Source organism: Passer domesticus, chromosome 5, assembly GCF_036417665.1.
Source record: "Passer domesticus isolate bPasDom1 chromosome 5, bPasDom1.hap1, whole genome shotgun sequence".
In the NCBI taxonomy this organism is placed as follows: Eukaryota; Metazoa; Chordata; class Aves; order Passeriformes; family Passeridae; genus Passer; species Passer domesticus.
In genome coordinates this window covers 13403324-13416884 of record NC_087478.1, presented here as the reverse complement: position 1 = coordinate 13416884, position 13561 = coordinate 13403324, and the positions used below count along the sequence as shown (strand labels likewise).

The 13561-nt window shown below is 43.1% G+C and overlaps 1 protein-coding gene and 1 long non-coding RNA gene across 3 annotated transcripts in view; one reads left to right on the top strand and one right to left on the bottom strand.

The window, feature by feature from the left end:
• Positions 1 to 2142: 2142 nt before the first annotated feature.
• Positions 2143 to 8535, bottom strand: LOC135301715 (uncharacterized). 2 transcript variants are annotated; one of them, XR_010363450.1, is made up of 5 exons: positions 8433 to 8535; positions 8220 to 8304; positions 7302 to 7484; positions 4174 to 4236; positions 2143 to 2278 (listed from the first exon to the last, which is right to left on the bottom strand). It is a non-coding gene; the product is annotated as an uncharacterized LOC135301715 (long non-coding RNA). The 2 variants fall into 2 exon arrangements; XR_010363451.1 differs by having other exon boundaries at positions 7302 to 7469.
• Positions 8536 to 8575: 40 nt separating this feature from the next.
• The window catches only part of SLC26A3 (solute carrier family 26 member 3), a 30215-nt gene continuing 25229 nt past the window's right edge, over positions 8576 to 13561 (top strand). Inside the window, exon 1 of the mRNA XM_064422032.1 lies at positions 8576 to 8831. The gene's annotated coding sequence lies outside the window, so the exon portion shown is untranslated. The remainder of the gene's footprint in view (positions 8832 to 13561) is intronic.

The following is a 13561-nucleotide window of genomic DNA, read 5'->3' as shown; positions in this document are numbered from 1 at the left end:
GTATACAAAAAGATGTATATTTTAATTGGCATGACATATTCAGTACAGAAAAAGGGAAACAACAATCACGTATCTTCCTAATTCTCATTGCAAAGACCTTGAATTATAGGCACTGGGCAATTTTATGCTACAGCGCAATGAAATTGGAGGCAGGCAATGGCTCGGTGGTGTCAAGCAATAGGACAAGAGGCAATGGGCAGAAAGTGATGCACAGAAAATTCCGCTTGAATCTGAGAAAAAATGTCTTTGCTGTGCAGGTAACTGTGCACTGTAACAGAGTGCCCAGAGAGGTTTTGGAGTCTCCCTCATTGGAGATATTCAGGAACATTCTGGATGCAATCCTGTGCAATTTGCTCTGGGATGACCCTGCTTGAGCAGGGAGGTTGGACTAGATGACCTACTGTGGTCCCTTCCAATCTGACTGGTTCTGTGACTCTGTGGCTGTGAAATGCACATAAATTCAATTTCTAAAACATTAAAAATATAAAATCTAAAATATTTAATTTTGAAAATATTTTCAAGTGTCTTGGAATAATTGTTTCCAGTTTATTTAATCAATAAAAGAATTGAACTAGAATATTGACACATTTTTATAGTTAGTGTGGTTTAATTTAATGCTCTGTATATTTTTCCAGAACTTATAGTTTCTTCTGGAAAACAGATTTTATTTTCTTCTGGAATAACAGATTGCACACCCTACATTCCTCTGTTGTTTTCACTTCAGCACATCAGTATTTTAAAACTTAAATCCTTCATTGCCTGTGGGAGGGCAACAATGGGCCAGGATAATTTTCCTTTTATAGTGAATTCTACCTAATTTAGGATATACATAATATTCTCTTCAATTTAAGCTAAAACCACCTAAATGTGGCTTTAGGTAAGTGATATGCAATATAGATCATGCTATTGATTTCCCACCTTGCCTGAAATTGAAAATATTTTCTGTGAAAAGGAGTTCTCACGTTTTCTAGACATACAAATTTCTTGCACACGTCAGTATTTCCATCAGGGGGCAGCGTTCTACTTCCCGCACAGCCAGGGAAAAGGGCCCTACTCAGCAGGCAGAATTAATTCTTTTTCCATAAGGATTTCTCTGACCGGCCCTTCAGCAATGCTGGAGACTTTTTGTGCCCAATATTTTTTATTTTTAAACGCTGTTGGTGAGGGCATGGTGCTAATAATGCCAAGGTTGTGGGTTTGATCCCCATATGGGGTTATTCACTCAGAGTGGACTTGATGATCCTTGTGGGTCCCTTCCAACTTAGAATATTCTGTAATTCTAATGAAAAAGCATCCCAGAGTTATCCTGGATAGTACAGTGTCCCCATCATTTGCTCCCGCCCTCACTAATGTGCCAGCCAAAGAGAATAAAACCCAAAACTGCTCCAGCTGTAGCTAACTGAAAGTACTCAGCCAACACCTTTTCATTCTCCATAGCCCCCAGCCCTGGGGCATGTTGGGGCACTGGAACTCTCCCCACTGCACAGGCAATACATGAGTATTTCTAGGGAAATTACAGGTTTTTTCAGACACAAATCTGAATGCCATGAGAATGTGTTTACTGCAAGCAATGATCAGGACCATCCTCCTGCAAGAAGAAATGATGGAGGCTCTGAATGATGCCTCCAGTTACTGTGGCCAGTACAGGTGGTTACTGTGGCCACCAAAGGGAAGGCAGCCTGTGTGGTTATTGCTTCAGCACCCAGGCAAGTGGATGTAGGGGGCCTGTGGGAATGCAGAAAGCATTAAAGTGTGTGTTAATGGATGGGGACAGTGGGAAGGCAAAGCGCCACACAGGGAATGCAGGGTTACATCCCTCCATCACATTCACCTCAGCCCTGGTCATCACCTCTGAACAGCCTTGCCCTTAACTGCATGTCCCTTGGGGTGGTTGGGACAAATGTTCTGAACCTTCCTGGGTACTCTGCTGAAGTTGGGAGATGGTTAAAATTCTTTTTTGAGGTTTTACATCTCTGAGTAATAAAGATCATAAAGACAGTGTATTGTCTGTAGAACTGTGGTACTTGTAAACCATTCACACCTGAGTACTTTTTGTTCCCTTTCTCCTGGCATGACTGTACGTCACCTTGCTTTGGTTGTGGCACTCCTTTCATGAACACTGAGATTACTGTACCTGTTTACGCTTCCACTTTTTATTGCATCCATGAGTACTCATGAAATGTCTCCTCTCAGCAAAGCAGGCTCCCAGGATTCCAGCTGCATGAGGAGGAATCTTGTCAGCAGGAGGAGGCAGGTGATCCTTCTCTTCTGCTCAGCACTGGGGAAACATAGCTGGGGTTCTATGTCCAGCTCTAGGCTGTCCATTACAGGGAAGACACAGACCTACTGGGGACAGTCTAGCAAAGAGCCATGGAGATGGCAGAGGGGCTGAAGCCCCTCTGCTGTAAGGAAAGGCTGAGTGAGCTGGGACTGTTCAGCCTGGAGAAGAGAAGGCTCAGGAGATCTTGTCAAGATACACAGATACCTGAAGGGAGGGTGCAGAGAGGATGGAGCTGGGCTGTTCTCAGCAGTGCCCAGTGACAGAGCCAGAGATAGTAAGCACAAAGGGAAACACAGGAAATTCCTTCCAAACACTTATTTTTCTGTGAGGGTGACTGAGAACTGGTACAGACTGTCCAGAGAGGTTGTGAAGTCTCTCTCTCCTTGGAGCTTCTCAAAAGTCATCTAGACATGATGCTAGGACACCAGCTCTAGGCAGCCCTGCTTGAGAAGAGGGTTGGATCAGATACCTCCAGAGGCCTCTTCCAACCTCAACCATTCTGCAAGTCTGTGTCAGGAAAAAACTGCATCGTGGTTATTTGCTCTGAGAATAAGAGTCACATCTGACTTGGAGTCAGAGGAAAGCTGCCACGACAGGCTGAAGTCAGCAGAGGGCAATATGGCTGCATAGACTGACAGAGCTGCAAGGATGTGTTAGAGAGAAGGAGAGCATTCTATTTCTCTGAAATACTGAATATTTTCTTACATTAAGCATCAACATTTTATGTGCATACATAGCTATGCACATGTTTATTTGTACACATGAAGATTATCAATCTAGACAGACTATAACACTGGATCTGACTTGAGAAAACAGAACTAAAATACCTGCCACATTCCATTCAAGGACTGGATGGTGGCCATCAGTGTCTTGTACCTTGCAAAGCTGTTATTAGGAAAACACATTTGCAGATTATTCCTCCTCTCTTTGGTAAATACTTTTGGTAAACTCCTCTCTTTGTGAGAGGCAGGGCAAAGTGTATCCAGAAAGAGACAGGGGTGGCATTTTGCTTTGCATCCTTGTTCAAAGCAGGGAACTGCTTTCTAGACTGCTCAGCTTACTGCTCTGCATAGAAAAGCTTCCTAATCACTCAACCAGTAAAGCAAGATGAGAAGTGCAGAGAAAACTACAGCAAGTCAATTATTTCTGCTTGAGGTTCTGCATAAATATGTAGGATAAATAGGAAAGAAGGTGAGTGAAACTGGGCCAGATGCAAAACAGCAGCATACCTCAGATTCATTGAAAAGGCAGGACAGAGCATATCAGGAGACCTGGTATTTGCTCTGTTGTGCAGGTATTTTACAAAGATCTGTGGCTCCCAGATGCTAGCAGGAGAGTTAAGTGGTCAGGACATTCCTCTACCAGTTAGAGCTCTACAGGAGCACACGTAGGCAAGAAGGGGTTGGGAAGCTTGAAGCATTTTCAAGCCAAAGAGAAGATCAGAGTTGCAGACCCTACAAAGGGCACCACAGTTAGTGCTAGTGACAGGACACATTTGGGTTCTCTCACACCACCTGGTGAGTCCAGAAAAGAGCACTGGTCCAAGCTGAACCATTATATACTGAAGACTTTGCCACATACCGTGGTTAAACACCCAGCACCCTGCTCCTGGCTGTGGTTTGTGTGTGAGGTGGAATCCAGCTGCCTCACCTGAGGGAGTGATACTGCTTTGCATTTAAATGTTAGGCACCTAGAGAAGCCATCCCCCTAAAGCAAGTATCCAAATTCCCTGCGTGGTCAGCAGCTGTCTTTGAAAATAAGTACCCAGGAGATTCTATCTGCCTGTCTTACATGCATTCACCAAGGCCAAGGCAATCTTCCTTGGGGCCTCCAAGGATTCTTGCCTCTGCTTTTACTACACAGAGAAAGCAAGCAATCATTGTGGGACTTACTGCAGCTCTCAGGGTTGGATATCTGGTTTAGCAGGTGTAATAGAAAACTTCTGTTCTGGGCTCCTATGGGAGATGCAGAAAGATGGGCAAATTGAGAGAGTCACTCATCCCAAGGTGGGTGTCAAGGATTGTCCTCCAATGGCCAGCTCTAGTGCTGCCATATGCTCAGCTGAGAGGGGACACAGGTGACCTACACCCAACATTTAATTTTGATACAGTCAAAGCTGGTGAGAAAAAAAGCTCACCCCATTAATGAAGGAGAGCCTCCAGAGGCCTGGAGAACACAGGCATCTCAGGCTGTTCAATTAAGTCTTGCCCTCAGCATCTGGGGGACACAACTGTGTTACTGCCCCTCAAAGGAGGCAGAGATCAACCTCCCTTTAGTCATCAGTTTGCTTAAGTTGATATATCAAGTTTGTATTGCAGAAAGACAGTGGGAGGTCTGTGCCCGATGTCCTTCCCTCCAATCTCCTTCCATGTGACTTTCTTCTGAGTAGCAATTATTTTGCAATAGCAGTGGGTGGCTTTGCATATCAGTAACTACTTGTACCCTGTAAAATTCTGTTCCCTGCACATTACACTTGTGAAAAGTGACTTAATTAGAAAGGAGATTATGGATGAGGCCAATGCAGTATATGAAAGCCTGGTTTGTTCAAGGGAAAAAGTCAGTGTTCTTTCTAGAAGGCAATGCAATAAATTATTCACTGTAGGATAAAATTGCCCAGTGCCTATAATTCAAGGTCTTTGCAATGAGAATTAAGAAGATACATGATTGTTGTTTCCATTTTTTTGTGCTGAATATGTCATGCCAATTTAAAGTTCTTTATAAGTATTCATACTATAGCTGATCATGAAGTGCCAGTTAATTTTCCCATGTAAAGCAAAAACACCCCACTTTAATTTAAGTTCCCAGTTACATTTTCAGCTGTGCTATAAAAATCAAACCAAAACTACAAATATTTTCTATTTCTTAGACAGCTCTAAAATCAATTTGCTCCATTGTTGGAAAATATGTAAATGTAAACTGAGATGGAAAGTTTCCACAAAAGTTTTCATGTTAACTAAAATCTCAATTTGTCTTCAAACAATGCCATTAAAAATGCAGCAACTGTGAAGTATTTAATTTCCTTCAATTCCAAAAGCTCTGTCAGATATGCAATTCACTCACAAACACCCTCAAGAGATATGTATTACATCAAATAAATAGTACACTTCTCCTCGGGGGTTAGGTTTTCTCATGCTCTGCTCTCCTAATTCAGGACCTGACCTTTAGACCCCCTGAGCAACAGGGGGAAGTGTGGCTAGCACGAAATTTTGCACCAGAAACCGGTGACATTTTCTTTGCACCTACAGAGAATCTCTGAAGTAATACATTCCCATTGTTATGTCACCTTGGCTTTATGAAAGTCAAAGTTCTCCCTGAAGCATAATGACATTGTACAGTTTGGAAGTTTCTCAGTGATAACAGGGTGATAAACACAGTGTAATTTCTGCACCCTAGTTCACTGCAGTGTTGAGATTATAGGCACTGTACAGCACCTAGATGGGAGAATGTCCTGATCTAGCACAATAAATCAACTGACACTCTGAAAACCAAAGTGCACACCCCATGCTGATCTGCAGTTTGCCCTTTAAGAACTGTAATTGACAAAGATTAGGGGAAAAGAGTTTCTTCATAGTAGCTTGTATGGGGCTATGTTTTGGATTTGTGCTCGAAACAGTGCTAATAACATAATGATGTTTTCTTCATCCAGTTCAGGTATGTCTACGTGAGTGAGAGTGAAGTGCTGCCATAATCCTAAACATAGCTTCAGGGTGATAGGAATGCCTGGATAAGCTCAGCAAGGTTCAGCTTCTTTAGGATGAGAATGTCTGAGGGTCCTTGAGGATCTTTGAGGCTGATTTTAAATAGAATCCAAGAAGCAGTACCCAGGAAGGTAAGGCTTCTGTGCCAGCTGCTGGGCAGGTTTGTCCTCGCTGCCCTGCTGGGATATAGGATGCTTCAATATCCTGATGTCACCAAGCAGTAGCCTAAAGCACACTGTAAGACCACGTGAGGGCTCGAGATCCACTGCTTCTGCAGGCTTAATGAATTTTATTTCCTAGATTTTTTTCTCCCTCTAATGCCCTTATATGGCAATATTCAGACATTAATTCAGCGTGGGTTAAAATCAATTCACCTTCTCTACCTGTTTGTTCTAGAGGGATATTTTCATGGCTCACTGGATGTATTACTGCAACCATTTCTCTTGCTGCAGCAGCCTCTAGGGTGACTTGCCTCTTTTTGCATTTAGAACTAAATTTAGAGTAACTGTGCTGTAGCTTAGTGCCAGATTGCCCATGCCCGTGGTTGAAACAGTTACTCTGCTTCACTCTAAAATTACTTTCTCTCCCTCCAGCTGAAGCTGAGAGAACTTGAAAACCCTGAAAGGCACGAAGGCAGGGGAAGGTGTGAGGTTATGGGCTGTGCACCGTGTTGCCACCACAAATGTTGTGTACAGTGCTTTTGGGGGAAGCCTTGTTGTAGAGATTAATTTCAAACTTTTGCTTTGCTATTACTCCTCCAACCTGATTTATGCTGTAAAACTGTGATCTGACTATGCTAAGAGCTAGTAGGTTTACTTGGAAAATTGCAGAGCAGACTCACAGTGTCTGTCTTCACTGGTAATTGCCAAATTTCCACTGTTTCCCCTCTTCTTACAGTTCCCTTTCCAGCTGTTCTTCAGTTCAGCTACACATTAATACCTCTGCTGCAAGGCACAAAACAGACATGCAATGCACAGCAGAGATGTCAGGGTGCCAGAGGGGGAAGCAGGACCTCCCTGTGGGCACCCACGGCCCCTTAGACCACCCCAGCTTCCCTGACTGAGCTGAACTTGGAGCCCACTTTCAGCTCAGCAAAAACTGTATCAGAATTCACGGTGCTCTGTCACAACCCAAAGTAGACACATGTTGGAAATTTGTCTTCTGGTTCTGAAGTCCTCTAAATTTTTCAAACTTCCCAGTACCATTACACACCAAGGACAGGAGCCAAACCACTGGACTTTGAATGTCTGCAAAGGCAACACTTGCATCTGTGAGACTTCAGTGCAGTGGCTTTGCAGACTGTTGGAGCGTCAGATACTCACAAGGCACCTCCAGTAGACAGCACCATGGGAAGATGGGCTCTTCACAGCCTGGAACTTTTTCATAAAGACATCTCTTTTGTAAAGACAGCTGACTGTGACCAGTTCAGCTGTGGGCATCCCCATCAGCTTTCTTCCATGAGCCATCCAATTTTCCTCTCTTCTTTTGATCTGGAAGAGGCAAGGCTCCCATGGGGCACAGACATGAGATCCTGCAGTTACTGCCTATATCCAATACATATGTACAAAAAAAATCCAAATTCTGTCATGTCCAAATTTGAGATGCTTTTGCAATCTGAACTGTTTGCTTTAACTACTGTTTGTTTCTGGGTGTTTCACAGAGTAATGATAAGAAATCACGAGATCAAGTACCTGACTTCTTTTTGGTGTCTCCTCAGCAGGTCTGCAGCCTTGAGGCTCGCAGCATGGAGCAAGTGAGGTAAGTTGAATTGTGGACATTTCATACATAAAATCTGATAAAAAACTTGTCATACTCTTAGAAATACCCAAGCAATTTAGTTTGAAGCCATCCCAGAGTTCATCCTGAAGCAGATTTTATATGTTGGATTTTTATTGCAAAGACCTGCAGCACAGCATGGAGCAGTACAGCTGTGAAGTGTGGTACTCAATACTTGCATGCTGAATTCCTGTTGGACTACTGGCCCCAATGACATTGTATGACAGGAACATCACTTTGTGTTGGGCACTCAGAGAAAAAGGACTCCCTTTTTTATTTTGAATTTTGTTCTCTCTAGTAGTTTAATTTACATTTTTTTGTTTCTAATATTGAGAGCCCAAGAGAACAGGAACTGCTCCTCAAAGTGTCCTTTGCACAGATACATGAGCCTTTTGTTTTGCTGCATTCTTAACATATTTGTGGAACAGAGTCATATTAATGTCTAACAAGCTAATAACCAATACCTGCAATGCCCCTCACAGGCTTTCCAAACAATGTTAACCACAGTTCTTGAAGTTCTGGTATTCTTGCTGGTGGCCTAGTCAATAACTAAAATGGATTAAAGAGATATTGTTGGGAAACAATTAAGGAAGACATGTGACAAGACATTCTTGTGAACAGCAGCACACAAACAATAGGACTTGAACTCCCAGGTCACCCAGGTGAGGCACAAGGACCTGGCTGCCTGCCCTGTGCCAGCTAATTGCTCACGGAGCAAATCAGTGTGGACTCCTGAGGGACACAGTAGTGATTTTGATCTGGTTGGTAGCGAGGAAGAAGGAAAATCATGTCAGTAATCCAGCCCCATTATGACTGTGACACCAGAGCAACACCTCCTAGGCCAGCAAGAGCCAGCAACATCCCCATTCTTCTTTTCAGACCTTGCTTCCCTGCCTAAAGGCAGGATCAGATTTCTAGGGAAAGGCTTTCCAATCCACGAGTTTTAAGACCTAGAATAGTCTCAAGGATCTGCCATGGACTCGAAGCAGAAGTCAGAGAAAATACAAGGACACTATTTTCCCCCTTGAAATAATTTGAAGTATGGTTGGGCTTTCAGAAGGCTTCTCCCAGTCCAGGTAATTTTAATTCCAGAATAATGAAGAATGAAGAATTGCCATGTGCTGGTATCTGTCTTTAACAAGAGCTACATTGGGCTATCAGAGGACAAGGTATACTTGCAAAGGAAGTTTTAAAAACATCTATCAATTCAACACCCTTTGATATGGCACTGAGTAAATTTTACATGTGTCAGTTTATTTTAAGTAAAGCAAATATCAGATGTTTGTCTACTAAGGAAAGGGTCACACTAACAGTCATAAAGCAATTAAAGAATCTTGAGTGGAAGGTTCTGTAAAGTGACAAGTGTTCTTACATCATTAATACAGTAATAGTGAGATACTTCAGGTAATTTTTAACAGTAGAATGAGGCTTTAGTATTAAAAATGGCACTTAAGCAAGCATTAAATATTCTTCTAATCAAGTTACTGTTCCTCTAATTGAAGTATTATCTTTAAAAATTGGAGTGATTAAGTAAGGGGCATATTTACAAACACTTTGTCTTAAGACAGAGTCTAAGGGTTATCAGCGTAGATATACATTAACAAATAATACTTGAGTAAAAAATGTACCTTGGATCAGTTTTCAAATAACGAGGAATAAAGGAGTTCAATGGCATTTCATATCCTGTATTCTTAGACTGTCAGGGGAAAATGCTGTCAATATATATAGTCCTATCATAAAATGTCAGTTTATTAAAAAGAATGGATTACAGTAGTCACAAGAGCCCCAACTCATTTTCCTGTATAACCAGGCCAGTCTAATAATTGTGTTTGCATTGTTATTAATTTTGTTGAATGGTTGATTTGGAATTATTTTTGGTATTCATTTGCATACACGTATACAAAAATACTCTGGCATAGGCATATGTGTGTCCAGGAACTGAGGGAGATGCTATTCATTCTTACAGGGTTTTGTAGCTGCATCAACCAGAGTAGAGTGCCTGGGGTATTCATCCTCAGTCTCTGCTGATGAAAATTTAGGCATGAATTGGTTGGTGCCTTGAGGAGACAGCCCCTACTCTGCACATGTTATTTATCCTTTCTACACATTTGGCTGGCACCTCATTCCTCTGGCACAGATACCATGATCTCATCCTCTCCAGAATATTAAAACTATACAAGTTGTTTGGGTACAAGTTTGTTGGGTTTTTTTTTGAGTACAAGGTACATGAGGGCATAGGACATCACACAGGGTCTTCCACAACCGCGTGTGACCTTAGCACTCCACCCTTAGCACTCCATCAAAGTTGTTCCCCTCTGCATCCCCAGCTGAGTCTCTGGCTCCCCATGCTACTCCCATGGCTCCCTCATTGTGGGGACAAAGACAAGCAGGTTGCAGCCATGGTACAGCGTGTGCTGGGCTCCTGTTTGCACCCCAGTGCTCCTTCCTGGCAAGGCTCTCCTCACGCTCCTGGGGAGGCTGTGAAGGTCGGGTCTCGTGTGACAGCTTCACCAGACTACTGTGCTGACTGCAGCTCCCTGGGACCCGCCCCTTCACCTGCTGTGACTTCAGCCCTGGACCTTCCCAGCTCCTGGCTGGCAGAGCGTGTGCGACTGCTGCCGCTCAGCAGCTCAGACCCACCAGGGTCTTGCTTATGCAACCTGCCTAAACCCCAAACCCTACCACGGCTTCTGGGATAAGACTCAAGAGACTGAGTTTAAATATTAACAAAACGCCCCGTGGTGCACCAGGCAGTCAAGGCTGAGCACAGTGTTCTGCAATTGGGTTACACCAGTTTGGAAAAACCGTGCCTTTCAATGGCCTCGTGTATACACAATGAAGTTTCATTTTCCAGTGTGTAAGCAGGTAGCAAAAGAAGACATCTGCTGTCCTGAAGAATTTTATTTAAGCTCATAAGGCTAAGTGAAGCCCAGAATCATCTCTCTACAGCCCAGAACAAGTGCTCAGCTGTTTCTGCTCTCCTGTGGGTTGATAGGAGGAGGGGAAAGGCTGGGAGCAGGGTGGTGGGGACATCTCCCTGCTCCTCTTCCTCAACAAGGCTGATTGCTGAGCCCTCCAAAGGAGGCTTGCAGAATAGTCACCCTTCCACAAGAGCACACAGGCAGCCCTCTGTGCCAGGATGAGACCTCCATAGGTTAATTTGTATTTTCTGGCATCCTATCAGTCTCCCCAGCAAGCTGGTTCTCCTGGTTGCTTCAGCCATCTAACCCATCTGCAGTTGGGCATTTCCACCTGCACTTTCCTAAACGTGCCCTGTCTCCTTTGCTTCATGCTGATAATTTCCATCAATTGCTGGTATGTCTCACTAAAGAGTTGGAGTTTAGCCATCAGAACAAAATCCAGTTGCTTTAGAATTAACTAATACTTACCTTCAGGTGGAAGAAAATTGTTCTAAAATTTAAAGAACATCTTAAAATACATGAGGAAGGCAGAGTGGTTCTCGTGGAGGTGGGAATCCTTTTGGAAATGCCTCACTTCACACCCAAGTGATGAGGCAGGATGCTTTTCAGGCTTGCCAGTACTAACAGCAGGAGGTCTCTTCCCACCATCAGGAGCCAGGGTAGTCTGGGTGGTGCACCCTTTGCAACCCAAACTGGAGCAATGCAGCGCTTTAGAATATCATGAGTGTCTGCAAAATTTTGTGTGTATCATTTATTTATTGTGCTTGTTAATTAGAAGCTTGTGCCAATGGGACCAGCAGTGCTGCACCATACCTTGCATCCATAACTCAGGCAACAGTCCCTGTGCACCTTGTCCTGATGGACAAGCCTGCCAGTCCAAAACAAGCTGTGATCTGACTCCCCAGTGCTGATTCAATCAGGCTCTGAGGAGACAGTTGAGTAAATAAAGGACTGGATTGGCTAATGAAAGAGAATGATTCAACAAAATGAGGGAATGCACATATTTGTGTGGTTGTTTTTCTAGGAGAGAGGATATTTAATTGGGGTCCTGATTATGACTTAGACTGCAATCAACTCATCTTTATTAGATGTACTTAGATACATGTGTTTTATTTTAGGCCCATCCCAAGTTATAAATTAAAAAGCCTTTCCAGAAGACCTTGGAAAATATAATATTGTGCAAGTGCAGCCAATAGGTAAAAGATAAATAACTTTTTATCATAAAGGCAGAAAATAAAAAGAATGCTTGAATACTAGAATATTTTATAGAATACTAGAATATTTGAAAGCATTCTTAATGAAAGCCACTACAATAGGAAGGCATACTACAGTATTTATAATGATAAAGCTTTAAAAGTTAGTTGTAACTATTATCATATACTTACAATACCTTTGTAAGGGATATGACAGGAATATTCTCAGATTTGGTGGTAGTTTGTAATTTTGTTTCAGGACTGAGCTCTAAGCCCCAGAAACACAAACATTTATGGCATTATGATGAGCAAATATTAAGCCTCCATTGGCAACTAGACTGGATCAACCAAATTCACTCACTCCAAATACATAGACTGCATTATTTTTTTTTTCATGCAAACATCTTGGGAATGAGACAGTCAAGACATTTTCAAGATGTGAGGGAGAGTTTGATTAGGGCTGTTTACTTGTCTGTCCTCTTTGCAAAAGCACCTCCCCAGAGCTCCAACTACAGGCTTCCACCCAGCAGACTCTGTTTGACCCAGCCAAGATAACCACACAGTTGTGCTTGTGGAGACTGACAGGTGCTGCTGGTTCCCATCTCAAGGAGCCTTTGCCTCCTCACCCTTCCAGGAAGAGCCCTGCTGAACCTCCTGCTCTTATTTTATCCTCTTGTTTGCTCTAAATTACCTTCCTCATAGACTTTGGTAACTGGCTGGTAAGAATGGGCAACTCCCCTTTCCCCTCCTCCAATCCCTCAAACACTTATTTTCAAGGGATTTGTGTTCAGGATTATGGTTGTTTTCCCCAATCCCAGTGCTGCCCTTCAGACTGACCAGTTTTTTATTGCCTTATTTTTAAGTGTTTTTGCATGTAGCTTAGCTTGGGTGAGATTCCCTCTTTATTTTCACCCAAAGGACTCTTTTTTCACTTCTGTAGCCCAGTGCTCAGAGCCCTGTTGGTGGTTCACTGGGAATGATGCCAGCTATTGAGAAAGAAGCTCATTTCCTGGAGCAGCTATCTCTTCTGAGATGGCCTTTATCCTAAACTGATTAGTCCCAGTATTTTTGGCTTGTTTGGTCTGGCACAATTCCAGCCGGAAGAAGCCTTTTGAGGAGCCAAGGGGAGCACCAGCCCTGGCAGCAGGTGCTGTGGCCAGGATCTGTTCCCCAGAGGCTGCTGCAGGAGAAGGTGCCACCACCCAAGCACTGGAGGGTTTTCCCATTGCTGTTACTGCCCATGGTTTGCAAAACGACTTTGCACACCTGGCTTTGGGATTTGTGGTTTTGTGGATTTTTTATCCCTGCTGGAGGAAGTGCAGCTCTTTTTATTAATAATGTTGTAGGTAAAAACTACAGTCATGACAACTTTGGGCCTGATTGCAGTTCCAAGTGGCCACTTTTCCTTCAGATTTGGCACAGTGAGCAAATAAACCTCTTTATTTACTTTTAAAAAACAAAAACAAAACAAAACAAAACAAAATGCTAAAAAAAGAAAGAAATAGGCTGAAACCACTGGCTGAATGCAAGTCACAGCTAAGCCCCATGGGCATCGAAGCTTCCCCTCATACAAGCAGTGGCCAAAGTATGAACTACAATCATTGTATGGGGCAAGAAAAAAGCTGGGGGTCAAGGCTGGGCTGAAATGAGAGATGTTGTGGATAAGCCCAGGAGCCTCAGAACTGGTGGGTT